The sequence below is a fragment of the Cyprinus carpio genome, chromosome A23 (genome assembly GCF_018340385.1).
Source record: "Cyprinus carpio isolate SPL01 chromosome A23, ASM1834038v1, whole genome shotgun sequence".
Lineage (NCBI taxonomy): Eukaryota > Metazoa > Chordata > Actinopteri > Cypriniformes > Cyprinidae > Cyprinus > Cyprinus carpio.
Window position 1 is genome coordinate 4348683 of NC_056594.1, and position 14260 is coordinate 4362942.

The 14260-nt window shown below is 41.4% G+C and overlaps 1 protein-coding gene across 5 annotated transcripts in view; it reads left to right on the forward strand.

Annotated features, from left to right (window-relative positions):
- The first annotated feature begins 9061 nt into the window (after positions 1-9061).
- Positions 9062-14260, forward strand: part of LOC109064091 (neuron navigator 1-like) — a 124538-nt gene continuing 119339 nt past the window's right edge. For 2 of the 5 annotated variants that reach the window (XM_042712696.1, XM_042712700.1), the window contains exon 1: positions 9062-9694. The gene's annotated coding sequence lies outside the window, so the exon portion shown is untranslated. The remainder of the gene's footprint in view (positions 9695-14260) is intronic. The other 3 variants (XM_042712697.1, XM_042712698.1, XM_042712699.1) reach the window with 2 other exon arrangements.

Consider the following 14260-nt stretch of genomic DNA (forward strand, 5'->3'; position numbering starts at 1 on the left):
ATGTGTACGGCCAGTGCGGACGCTTCGATCCCGGAGGGCTTTCCTCGAGAGGGGGTCTTCGCCAGCGTTCCTCGCGGTGTTGGTCCCGCATTCGCAGAGGCAGAGTGGTGCCTGCATTTGCTGGGTTCGCAGATAGATCTGCTGGAGGGAATGGAGACGGGCGCTTCCCTATCTCCTACCTCACCCGCCAGATCTGCCTGATCTCTGGGTTCGGAACCCCGAGCAAGCAGTCCTTACACCCGAGTAACGGCCGCGACGCACCGCCTTTCTTTCTCCGAGGAGATTGACAGGGAGGGCGTCGATGAGCTCGCAGTTACACAAACATCAGCTGCATAAACCTCAGTTGCACAGACATCAGTTGCACAAGCATCAGTTTCACAAGCATATTATGCCTAAACATTATAACGAGCAGCATTAATGAGGAGCGCAGCTCGCGCAGTCAGCTTGCGGGAAAAAAAAAAGGGGGCTGACTGTGCTTCTCGCATATCTGGGGACGGGCTGGAGACGGCTTTTCCTATCTCACCCGTGTTCCCTAGATCTAGAGTTCGTTCTCGAGGCTCGGAAGCCCGCGCTGCGGTTCCTTCCCCCTCTGACCGTGAACTCGCAGCTGCAGCTATTTATCTCCGAGGAGATTAATATTGTTTGTGTGACTAAGCGGCTCGCGCGCGCTGCCGAGGCAACGCGTGTATGACATCACTTTCAGTTTTGATGTGAATCTTACCAAACCAGACCGTGTTTACTAGTCTGATTGGTTAGCTGCATTTAATTCTGAGGAATTAAATTCAGTATTTATCTGACTATGAGAAGTTAGATATGAATTTTATCACAAGCCAGACCGTGTTTACTCGTCTGCTTGTTTGGCTCCATTTAATATTGAGGAATTAAATGAGGCATTTATCTGACTGAAAGAAGTTAGATATATAATTTTTTGATTCTTGATCTGAATCTTACCACGCCAGACCATGTATACTTGTCTGGTTGTTTAGCTGCATTTAATTCTGAGGAATTAAATTCAGTGTTTACCTGACTATGAGAAATCCGATATATCACTTTCGATATGAATTGTATCACAATCCAGACCGTGTATACTTGTCTGATTGTGTGACTGCATTAAATTCTGAGGAATATAATGACATTTATCTCACTTTGAGAAGATATATATACTGGAGGGGCTGCTGGGCGGGAGCAGCCCTCTCGGTGTACCGTCTCCTCATGTAGGGAGGCGCAGAATCAGAGTGTTGCCGCCCGCGCTCCCCCGTGTCGGGACCGGTGGCTGAAGCAACGCTCTGGGCCAGGGTTTCCCAGCCTAAGCCGGATCTGAGGGCCGTGCTTCAGGCTGGGAGGTCCTCGGTTAAGAAGTCCTGACACATCGGTCACGACTGCAGAGGGTGGCCCCTACTGGGGTAGAGTGGTGTTTACACGCATAACACGGTGCCCGTCTCTCCTCAGTGCCCTCGGGAAATCGATCTGCCAACCCTGCCAGAGCTCCAGGGCGCAGCGGTTTCCAGCGAGCCCTGCTCTCAGTTTCTTCCGCCCGCGAGCGTAGCGGTGCTGAGAGGCTCGCAACCCCTTCAGGGGATCTCTAAAATAGTTAGATCGGCTGCTGGGAATGGTGTTTTACTTCAGGCGCCGATTTAGCTGTCTCAGTTACACCAGAGGTCCGTCTCGAGAGACTGATTCCCTTAGTAGATCATTTAGCAGCATTTGAATGACTGCCAAATGTATCTCAATGGAGCCTGCATATGGCAATAAGGCTATTGCATTCAGTTCGGCTCTTACCGCCGAAATTCAACGGGGTTATTCCGACGTTGGTCGGACCCGAGCAGGCTCTGGTTATGGAACAAAAAGTAAATACCCTATTAGGGAAGGAGGCCATCGAGGTGGTCTCTCCTCAAGACAGGGAATCCGGGGTTTTACAGCCGGTATTTCACAAGTTCCAAGGAAGGATGAGGGGGTTGCGTCCAATCATAGATCTACGTCAGTTATGAGGCTGAAGTTCAAACTGCTTATTCTAAAGCATGTTGTACCACAAATCAGGTCTGAGGACTGGTTTGTTACGACAGATCTCATAGACGCATACTTCCATGTCTCCATGCTTCCACAACACAGGAAGTTTCTGAGGTTCGCTTTCGGGGGCGAAGCGTACCAATATTGAGTACTTCCGTCCAGCCTTGCACTCTCACCCAGCACGTTTACGAAGTGCGTGGATGCTGCTCAAATGGCTCCACTGCGACTGCGGGGCATCCGCATACTAAATTATATCAACGATTGGTTGATTTTAGCTCAATCAGAGCAGTTGGCGGTTCGACATCGAGATGTCGTTCTCGCCCACATGGGGGAGCTGGGTTTGAGACTGAACGCCAAGAAGAGTGTGCTTTCTCCAGTTCAGAGAACCACCTATCTAGGCGCAGTATGGGATTCGACCGCGATGCAGGCACGATTGTCCCCTGCTCGTATCGAGTCGATCCTCATCTCAGTCGAGAGAGTCAAAGAAGGCCAGTCACTCACTGTCAAACAATTTCAGAGATTGTTGGGTCTGATGGCAGCTGCGTCCAACGTGATACCTCTTGGCCTGCTATACATGAGACCCCTACAGTGGTGGCTCAAGACCAAGGGATTCTCCCCGAGGGGCAATCCACTTCGAACTATGAAGGTCACGTGGCGCTGCCTCCGTGCCTTAGACATGTGGAAGAAACCTTGGTTCTTGAATCAGGGCCCGGTGCTGGGAGCTCCTGGTCGCCGTGTAACACTAGCGACGGATGCATCCCTCACTGGTTGGGTTGCGGTCATGAGTGGCCACCCTGCCCGCGGTCTGTGGAGCGGTCGCCATTCTACATGGCATATCAGTTGTCTAGAAATGCTAGCTGTGCGCGTTCATGAGTTGTGTGGATGGGTGGGGTTTGTGGATGGCATATCAGTTGTCTAGAAATGCTAGCTGTGGTGGTCTCTTATATCAACCAGCAGGGAGGTCTGTGTTTGTGCCCCTTGTACAAGCTGGCACACCAGATCCTTCTGTGGTCCCAGGATAAACTCCTCTAGCTCAGAGCAGTATATTTCCTGGGAGGTTGAATGTTGGAGCAGACATACTGTCGAGACAGGGGCCGAGGCCCGGGGAATGGAGGCTTCACCCTGAGGTGGTGAAGCAGATATGGAGAGTTTTTGGACCTCCTTGCGACTCGAGATATCTCAATGTCCCCTCTGGTTCTCTCTAGTTCATCCAGCTCCTCTTGGACTGGACGCTATGGTACAGACCTGGCCGAGGCTTCGTCTGTACACCTTTCCCCTATCGCTCTGCTCCCGGGACTTCTGGCGAGAGTACGCTGGGATGGGGTTCAGCTGTTATTAGTAGCCCCATTCTGGCCGGGCCCGAGTATGGTTCTCAGATCTGGTCTCGCTCCTCGACGGCTCTCCACGGGGATACCGATCAGGACAGACCTACACTCACAGGCGCAGGGCACGATAATTCACCCTCGCCTGGAGTTGTGGAAACTGTGGGTTTGGCCCCTGAGGGGGCACAGCTCATAGCATCCGGTCTCTCAACCGAGGTTGTTGAGACCATCCTCCAATCCAGAGCCCCTTAATGAGGAAGCTGTATGCCCTGAGGTGGAAACTCTTCACCTCATGGTGCAGAGACCGCCAGCTTGACCCAGCTACTGCCCAGTTGGTACAGTTCTGGAGTTTCTACAAGCCAGGTTCTCTGCAGGGTTGACCCACTCCACCTTAAAGGTTTACGTGGCGGTCATCATTGCGGCCTACCATGTCCCTCTCGGTGGACAATCAGTGGGAAGACACCCCCTACTGATACAGTTTCCTCCACGGTGCACTGAGGCTGAGGCCCCCGGTACAGTCCCATGTTCCCTCGTGGGATTTGGCTGTGGTGTTGGAGGCTCTGTAAAGCTCCATTCGAGCCGATCCAAGATATATCAGATAGACATCTGACCTGTTGGCTATTACCTCTCTGAGGAGAGTTGGAGATCTTCAGGCCCTCTCAGTGGCCCCAACTCATTTCACTTTGCGCCCGGCATGGCCAAAGCACTTCTATACCCTCGAGCGGGTTGTGTTCCTAAGTTCCCTCTGTCACACCACAACCAATAGTACTGCAGGCCTTCTGCCCTCCTCCCTTCCGGGAGTCAGACCAGAAGAAACTAATTGTATGTATCCAGCTTGAGCGCTGGACACATACGTCCACAGAGCTGCCCTGTGGAGAAAAACAGACCAATTGCTTGTATGCTATGGTCCCCCCAAGAGGGGTTCTCCTGCATCTAAGCAGACTCTTAGTCGTTGGATAGTCGAGGCTATCAACGTATCCTATGAGTCCTCTGGTCCTCCCCCGTTGTTGGGAGCCAAGGCTCACTCCACACGGGGTATGGCGGCCTCCAAGGCCTTCTTAGCAGGTGTATCCATGCTGGACATCTGCAACGCTGCGGGGTGGTCCACGCCCTCTACAGTTGCAAGATTTATGTCTTAGACATGCTAGTTAGACAAGCTAGTCCAGGCGCTTCTGTCCTCTCGTCCTAAGCTGTGCTCTTCGGATACACACTAGGCAGGGGTTTGGTAGTCTGGCAGCGTTGGTACTCGTTCCCCAAAGCATTTCGACGCAGCTCGAGTTCCTGAAGAGGAACGTCTCTAGGTTACGTATGTAACCCTAGTTCCTCGAGGGAACGAGACGCTGCGTCTCGGAGCCATACCCCCGGCACCCCTGTCGGCGCTTGCTGGTACTCGAAGCTGATGCCAGCTGCGCGGCATGTGCCTTTATAGCTTCCTGGTCGCTTACGTCACCCCGCCCGTGACGTCACACTCTTCCATGAGACAGATTACACACGATATTCAGAGTCGCTCACGCTAAGCGCGTTCCCCAAAGCGTTTCGACGCAGCGTCTCGTTCCCTCGAGGAACTAGGGTTACACACGTAACCTAGAGACGTTATTCAATATTATTTTATCATGCTTTATAAAAGCAATTTCAGACTTGCGCTCGTTTTGTTTAGATAACATTAAGAGTCAGCTCAGCTAGAAATGTAACTGCATGTTTTAACTTTTCACAGTATGCATGAAAATACTTTAAAGATGAAAATACCTTAAGTGTCACGAAGAAATGGATCCAACAGTGCTGTATTACACACTATTGTTAGTATCATGGATGAGTTTCATTTGATTGCAATGTGAGAGGACGCTTGTCCCACAAGGAGAAATGTCCTCAAGACTGAACTTTCACCACATTTCTCTGTTTAAATACTGCGCATAATACTTGAGCTGTTGACTTCATTATTACGGTCAGTTTGCCATGTTGGGGAATGCCATTTTAGTTTTAGTTTGATGCTCTTCTGACTCTTCACAAGTCCAGAATATACAAACATATTTGTATTTTATTACTTTTTCAAGATTGAGATGATATTTGATGATTTTTTTTTTCTTTCTGATATCAGTTTAAAATCTATTTTTATCATCTTCTTAGTCACACTATGGATAACAGTTCCACTATTGTCCTGTAGGGGGCAATAGAGAGAACAGATATCATATCATGTTACATTTCTCTATATATCTAATGTATCCCCACCTTTTATCTTTATTCTCTCTCTCTCTCTGACTCCCAGGAATGGCACAGTAAATTTCAGTCAGACAGCTGTCAGCAAGATAGATGTTGTTTACTGGCTTTTCTGTGCCCCATGCAGACCACAAGTGTGTATCTGTATATGTTTGTTCATTTAGATGTACAGCATCTGGCGCAGCTCCCCTGTTGTGTGTCTAAAGGCATCGCATTGTCTGTTGATGCATTTTATATTCTGATGACCAAACAGTTTGGTCTTCCACAAACAGCCATTCGGTCAATTTGATCCATTTTTTCAGGATCAGTTACTCAGCTGCTGAGTCACCTAAGCACTTTCTGGGATAAATTGGTCTCGGGTGATGAGTGAGTGCAGCATCTATTATTAAATCCCTAAGGATTCAGTCAGTGACCTTCACCATCTGTTCAAACAAAGAAATCTGTCAGTATTTCACATATTTATTGAGTGATATGTTTTCCTGCATAATAATATTACTCATGTCTGTCTGACTCAGAATTAACATGTGAATCACTCTCTCCAACAATGAAGAAGTCATAAACTACTATTGTGCATTATTTTCCTGTAGGTGTTTGTGCACAGCTAAATACTGTATATTTGAGTTCATCAAAATATTTAAATCTAAAATGTATTTTATTATGGCCAGTTGTCATTCCATTGTGCTTTTATCCATTTTCTTGTTTCTAAAACAAGAAATTTCTTTAAACAAATAGTTCACCCAAAATGTTTTGATAACGCTTATGTTTTTTGTAACCCCTATGTTTTTCTTGCTTACTGTATGTTAAGTTATTTTCATGCAGGCTCAGTGTGCCTCTACCTACATTTTTGCTTAACTCCAAAAACGTAGAAATGCATGTAATTCATTGTAGTTTCCAGCTGACATGAACACTAGTGGCAGTAACCCAGCTAACAGAATTTTGTTACAAGAACGTTCTCCAAATATTCAGTGTTGGTTCTGGGAACATCACTGGGAAACACCTGCTGTGAACAAGCACTGAAAGAAAGAGAAATAAGAACACAAACTACAGCTTTCTTCAGCCACAGCCTTAGATGAACTGAAGATAAAAGACACTAAATCATTGTTTTAGACAAAACCAAATGCACTTTTAGTGTCTTTCACTAGATGTTTCACTTTGAACGTGTTGCAAATCATGCAAGAAACAACTTAATATAATTTTTCAAAAATGTTTTTCATTTGTTCAATGAACCTGAGATGGACAAAATACTATAAAAATCTCATAAAAGTGTCCCATATCAATTGTGAGCTATACAGAAGTTTTGTGTGAGGAACAGAATGAAATTTCTACTATGATATTCACAAAAAAATCTTGATGCACTATTTATGAATGAATATAAACACAGCTGAGATTGATAGCAGATGTACCATTCCTGTAATTAGCAAATCTTGTAAAAATAGTTTTCTTAACGACTGCACATTTTCTTCTTTTTTTTTTCTTGTTTTACAGTGCTCTCTGCTAAACTCTCTAATCTAAGCAGAAAGCTAATAACCAGCGTTAAGCATTGTTGTGATTTTGTATTTTCTAACCTTTCGCCTGCAAGTTAGCATGTTGATAAAGTACCCAAGTCTCAGCTAGAAATGACAGCCCGTTTCTCTGTAAACTTTCATCACCCACTGCTTTAATTAGTGTTTCCTGCATCCTATTCAGCGCGCATCTCAATGAAACGGAGAAGATGCCCATTTACAAGAACAGCTGTGTCTCCTGCGGTCCTCATTAAAACATCCCCTCTGTCGCTAACAGCTAGTTAGCAATGCCTGGGTTTTTACACCCTGTCCCTATCAAACAGACCTAAATTACTGTTATTCCCCACTTTAAAAAAGACCGGTCTTATTTTAGCACCTTTTTACTTGATTCTGATTTAAAATTACAGTGATTGAAGTGGATATATCAAGTATGTCAAAATGAAGAGGCTGTTAGTTGTACGCTACGCACCCTAGGGGCTAATTCTTCCCTATTTGTTAGACGAGTGTCAAAGCTAATGAGGTTGAAAATATGTTGTTCAGTGTACTCTCAAAATGAAGATGTTGAATATTAAATCCTGCAGCTTGTAGAATGTTTTTGATTATGAGAACTAGAGCTTAATATGTTCTTTGTCTATTACACTAAACTGTTCATGGCCATCTGCAAACATCAGGCTATAGAATGTAGGTGACAATCAAAATTAATTTATTAAATGAAACCACAAGCCTTCAGATAACTCTGCTTTTACCTTAACAATTCAATTTTTAGATTTCCATGTCACGCGTGAGCCACTGTGGAACACGCAAGCTCAACAGTCAAAGATGTCTAGTGTGCTTACATAGAAAACAGTTGTAAAGTTGCAGAGTGGAATGGAAAAACCATTATGTTTGAACCAATGTTCACACCAATGATAATTATAATGATAGCAATGAATTTAGTTTTTAAAAATCATTCTAAATTTTAAAGAATAGCAGAGTTCACACCACAACTTTAATGATAATGATACAGAGAAACGATTTCACTTTTTTCAAGCTGATTAACTATAAAAACATTGAACGCCAATCAGAATCCATCTCACAAGTACCCGACGACATAATTCCAGTGCATGCTTTTAATAAACAAAGCAATATGGTGCCTTGGTGTGGATGCTAGTTATTGTTATCATTCCTGGTGTGAGTAGACCTTTATTCAGTAGAAGCCATATTGAATTTGACATTGATGCATTCAGTGCACACATTTACATTTTATCAGTTCTATGTGGATTTATGCAAATTCAAACAAGTCTGAAGAATAGACGTACAGTCTTTACAATGGCATGCACTGTATAAAGGTCCTATCACATCATTTTCACAACTCTCAGTAATGTTTTATGGAGTTGTTGTCTACTAGAAGTCTTTTGTAAGGATGTTTTATCTGCTGAACAACTGGCATCCTTTGAAAACCAATGTACTTCTGTCCCTCACAGCCTCGTTTTCATTCCCCTCAGAAATGAAATACGGTGCCACCCTGCATGAGGTCTATAGCATGTCAGTTTCCCAAAAGTATTTAATGTCAACTAAAGTGTGAACAAAATAGCAATATTTATAACATAAGTGATGTCAAAGCCAAGCAGTAGCGTTTAACCTCAAAACCCACACTTCGGATAGTCTAAATTATTCACAGCCTTATCACTCTGCCACTGCTTTTATAGCCCTCACACACACACAGTCGTATTTGCAGAATCAGGAGTCTTTATCAGAGTCTTTCACCCACAACCCTATCATGTCTGATAGCTTCATTCTCCTAATGCTCCAGGTAGCTACTGCTGTAGGAAAGAGCTTATATTTCACGCCGAGCAGGAACCCAGCCAACGGGTCCATTTACTGGCAGATAGAGAGAGAAAAAGCGAAAGAGGGAGCGATAAGGGAGGGGGGGTGGAGGATCTGGACTGCAGGCGGACTGCGGCAGGAGGGGTGTGACGTGATCGAGAGAGAGAGAGAGAGAGAGAGAGAGATGGCAAGATACAACCCTCAGGCTGAGTCTCTGTAGCAGAGAAGCAGCAGAGATGCTCGGATTCCAAACAGGAAGCGCTTTGTGCCAGAAGTGGACGTAGTTTTTCATCATTCGGCTGTGTTTGGAGGAGTGATGAGTGTAACTCTGAGTCAGTGCTATGTAGGATCGATGAGTCAGTGTGACACTTGTTAGTGAGCCAGCATGTGCGACAGGGCAGTGGGTTTGAGGACTGCAGAGAGTACGTGTGTGTTTACTCCCAGAGATCCATGCTTTCATAATGCATCCGTTTAGTTGAACTGCTTCATTTAACTGGATGATATTGGGTTTTTGAACATTGTTTTGACACTGTCACTGTGTCTCATTTCAGGAATATGACTTCAGAGTTAGGTCAGCTTTCAATAACTTTTGTGAATGAGTAAGACTTCCTCGCATTAACAGAATTGAAAACCACTGATTGGCCGAGGGCTTCCCTGCCCCTTAGAGAAAACTTCCTGTTTCCTCCAAGTGGACTTTGTGTTTCATTGTGAAAGCATGCCAAAGGATGCAAGTGTAATCCAGGAAAAAACACATCCTATTGTTTCTTAGGATCGCACACGGATCCATAGCCCGCGCTTCTCAACGGCAGTACAAAGAAACGTACTGTACAGTGAAGCCGTAAGGTAAGAGACGTTACACTGACAATTATTTGAATTGTAGTTATTGAATGTGTGAGAATGATTGCCGCTGTGGTATGGGAAGATGATGACAGTTTCTCAGGACAGAGTGTATGTTTGAAAAATTCACAGCAGGTGATTGTGTGGCTTTTCATTGCAGTGATGCCTGATGCTGTGATACTGTGGATGTGTTTGGCAGAAGCTGTACTGTGCTTGACTGTGTCATTATATCCTATATGCTAAAATACTGAAGTTATAAAAAACTTACATCTGAATCTGACTGGTTATGCACGTTTGTGCTTTACAATGTGATGTGGTGACTTCGTAGCTAAGTACACACTTATTTGAGGCTTAATGAGGTTGAGATCCTGATGCCTTGTTTTGAATAACTCAACCGGCTTGTCTTTAGAGTTTGAGGGTTTGGTTCATAAATGTTTTATTTTTCTGCTTTCATGGTCACAGTAGCCAATTATACATAGTATGGAGGTCACAAACCATGTTTATCTGCATCTAAATCTGTATTAATGTAGTCCAGAACTGGGTCGTATCTTCTTTTGAGTAGTTTTGTTTATATTATTTGAGGTTGAGGGCATGTCATGTTGGCATTTGTCTAATTTGGCTAATGTCAGATAATGACAGATGAGTTTGTGCCAAAAACAGATGTAGATTTTGGTTGGACACAGCCTTTCTAATATAACAACTGCTATAATATAATATAATAATATAATATAATATAATATAATATAATATAATATAATATAATAAATATAATATAATATAATATAATATAATATAAAATAATATAATATTACCGACAGACCAACAGTGGTTTATTCCAATAACTAAGGTGGGAAAACATGGCAAAAACTGATTAATCAGGCAATGTTGTTTATACATATATATATATATATATATATATATATATATATATATATATATATATATATATATATATATATATATATATATATATATATATATATATATAAATGTATAGAACTTCATTTACAAAATTAACAATAATGAGAAATAGTTTACAATAAAAGGAGAGAAAGGGGGTAGAAATGGAATCAAATCAAGTGGTTTATGTATTTTTTAAAATGCCATATTATATTATATTATATTATATTATATTATATTATATTATATTATATTATATTATATTATATTATATTATATTATATTATAACCCTTACCCTATATTATATTTTTCTCAAGTATTGTTGTGATGATAAGATTAAATGTACAAATTCTTCACAGAAGGGAAAAGCAACAGATTGAGAACAATCATTTCCAATTGCTGACTGATATCCTGACAGTGAGATGCTGTGTGGTAACATCTGTTTGTTATAAGCCATTGATTTTTTTTGAAGTATAAATATTTGTATCTTTCCTTTTTAAATGAATATGCTCTGTCACACATGCTGTTTGCATTAAGTATATGACATTGTGGCAACATCAGATACAGAGTAAGGTTAAATGATGAGTAACAGGGTCAAATGCTGCTCTGATGTGGCAGAAGCACTTCAGACCAGCTGATGCGGACATGTGGGAAAGACTCAACCCTTTTTAACCTTTTCTCATTACACGCATACCTAACCACGCTAGTCAGCAGTAGAGGCGGTCAGAGCTCATTCTGAGTCTCTTCAGATGTGCTGAACTGAAGTGAACTGAGTGTAAGGGAGAGGGACTACTGACCGGGCGTCCATTGTGTTTGCCTTCATGAGTCACACTGTCACTCAACAAGTGAAAACACACTGGTTTGTGATTAACCGGCTCATTGTCTGCCGTGTTACTCACACTTCATCTAACTGGTCAAACAACACGCAGTTTTAAGGAAGTAGGAGGAACATTCAGAACATGTGTTAGCCACAATGAAAGTTAAAAGTTTTAAATGTGGCAGCTGACTAATGAGCAACAATCACAGTTAATTTGTTTCAGAAAATGTTCTTTGGGTAAATTAAGACAAATCAAATTGGAAATTTAAGACAAATGCATAAAATAAAACACATGTAAAAAGTAAATATTAGCTACCATCATAAATGAAATAAAATAAAAATAAAAATAAACAAAAATAAACACAACAATAAAATAAAACGTAGATATAAGCTACCCTCATACATAGATTAAAAACAAAACATACACATAAGCTTACATCATGCATTAAATTAAACAAAACATACTTCTAAAATCATACATAAAATACAACAAAAATAAAGCTTTAGCTACCAAACATAAAATAAAAAACTAAAAAACATATTATCTACCATAATGCAAAAAAAAAAAAACATACACATTAGCTAACATCATGCTCAAAACACATAAAGTAAAACAAATATTAGTTACCATAATACATGATTTAAATTAAATTAAGATAAATCTGATTACAGTTTTACTGTAGCAACAATCACTGCAACATGCTGAATTTTTCAGTGTATTTACCACAAATAGCTGCCTAACTAGCACTTTCATTCAGAACAAGGCCATGTTATTAATTCTGTTTTGTTTTTATGCCATCCAGAGGGAGCAAGGACCCACTTGAAATTAAAATTTCATTTGATAATAGGGTTTGTGGACTCACAGTGCTTTTAGATAAGTGCTGAAGTCTCACTGTTTAGTGGTCACACTCATATTGTCTTTTATGGAACATATGGACATAAAATTAGAGTGTCATGTTTGGATATTAATTGGAAAATGAAACTGTTCTGTTTTGTGCCACTTATTATGCCAAGCAGTAGGTGGCAGACTTTACACAGATTCAAACTGAGCTAAAACCCTGTCCGTCTCTCCTTTTGTAATCAGTGCTGGGCAGATCGCAGATGTACTTTCTCATGTGGTCTCTCAGAGTAAATAAGGGTCTGCTGTTGGGTTTAGCAGGCAGGTCAGCCTTGAATGTTGTTTGCCTGACAGCCTCCATGTCAACAGTCCAATCAGTCCATGTGTTGACTCGTGATAAGGATATAGACATCAGGTGTGAGGTCAGCACAGCCCGAGATAAACTCCATGTGAAACATCCTGTGCTTTTCACCTTTATGAGCATCTTAGCTTGCTAAAAAAAACAGGTCTCTATTCCCGGTACTGTTTACATAAACATAATTACTAAGACTGTCAACAACTAGTCTCACCAACTAGCAGTTACTTTTCAGATTCAGATCAGTATATATTTTTATATAACTGACTTGAAAAAATTTTGTCTTGAAGAAAAAAATTAGATGACTCACAAGACAAGTTGTAAGACTAGTCTAAGCAGCACCCGGTGTTGAGTATGTGTAGGCTGATGTGTGGATACATATTTGCTAGCATGATAAAATAAAAATAAGACATACATAGTTAGCATGATACATAAAAGCAAATCAAACATATTAGCTGCCATCATAAAATAAAACATGAATAAAACATACACATTAGCTATAATCATACATAAAAATAAAACAAAAAATATAACATTAACTACTATCATATATAAATCAAAAATAAAGCATACATATTAGCTAACATCATATATATATATATATATATATATATATATATATATATATATATATATATATATATATATATATATATATATACATATTAGCTACCATCACAAATAAAATAAAAATACAACATGCATATTAGCTACAACCATACAATAATAAATAGAACAAAAAATTATGTACATACTGTGTCATACCTTGTGTTTAGGCATGTGTCTGATTGACTTTCTTCTGAATCGTAATTTCCATTGCATTACACACCAAAGCGAGGTCCCATCTGCTGCTGCTGCACTACTAATTATTATTTATAGGACATCTGAAGAGCCCCAGACCTCCCCTGACACTTATAGGATTATTAAAAAACAAAGAAAAGGATGGATATGGATGGGCCGTCTTCCGGCCATTCACAACCTGTGTGGCTCACTCTTCCTCTTTCTGAACTGAAATATTATAGAACATGAAAACAGAGTCACACCACATTAGCCTCTGAGCTGACCCGCAAAGGTGTCTGTCTTGGATTCAATAACCTTTCCTTTAGAGATGACGGACTGATTTGAGAGAGGTCATGAGCCAAAGATGTCGTGCACATAAAAGGTCCTCAATCCCATCACTTTGTCTATTTTGGACTATTTGGGGCTTGTCAGAGTAAGAAAGTCATTCAGGCAAAGTAGCAATATGTTATTTTCCTTTCAAGCGTGGTACTGCTGAGGGTTTGACTAATATAGAGTTTGGTGTATATGAAGGCCCAAATAAATGATGCTTCTTAGTGGCAATTAAACTGCAGCTCTTCTCTGTGATAATAGGTATTAACAGTTCAGCTGCTGCTTTTAAAGGAACTGATACATGGAACCGGTAATTCATGGAAATAGCAAAATGGGTGGGTGAATCCTAACTTTAGTGTTGGTATCATACCCATGATGCATCCAAAGATGCTTACTTCTTTACTATATAAAGTAGTATACAAAAAGCAGTACACCAAAATACACTTACCGGCCACTTTATTAGGTACACCGTGCTAGTACTGGGTTAGACCCCCTTTTGAATGGACAATAGTCAGGTAGGCCGTGGCATTTAAACAACGCTCAATTGGTAC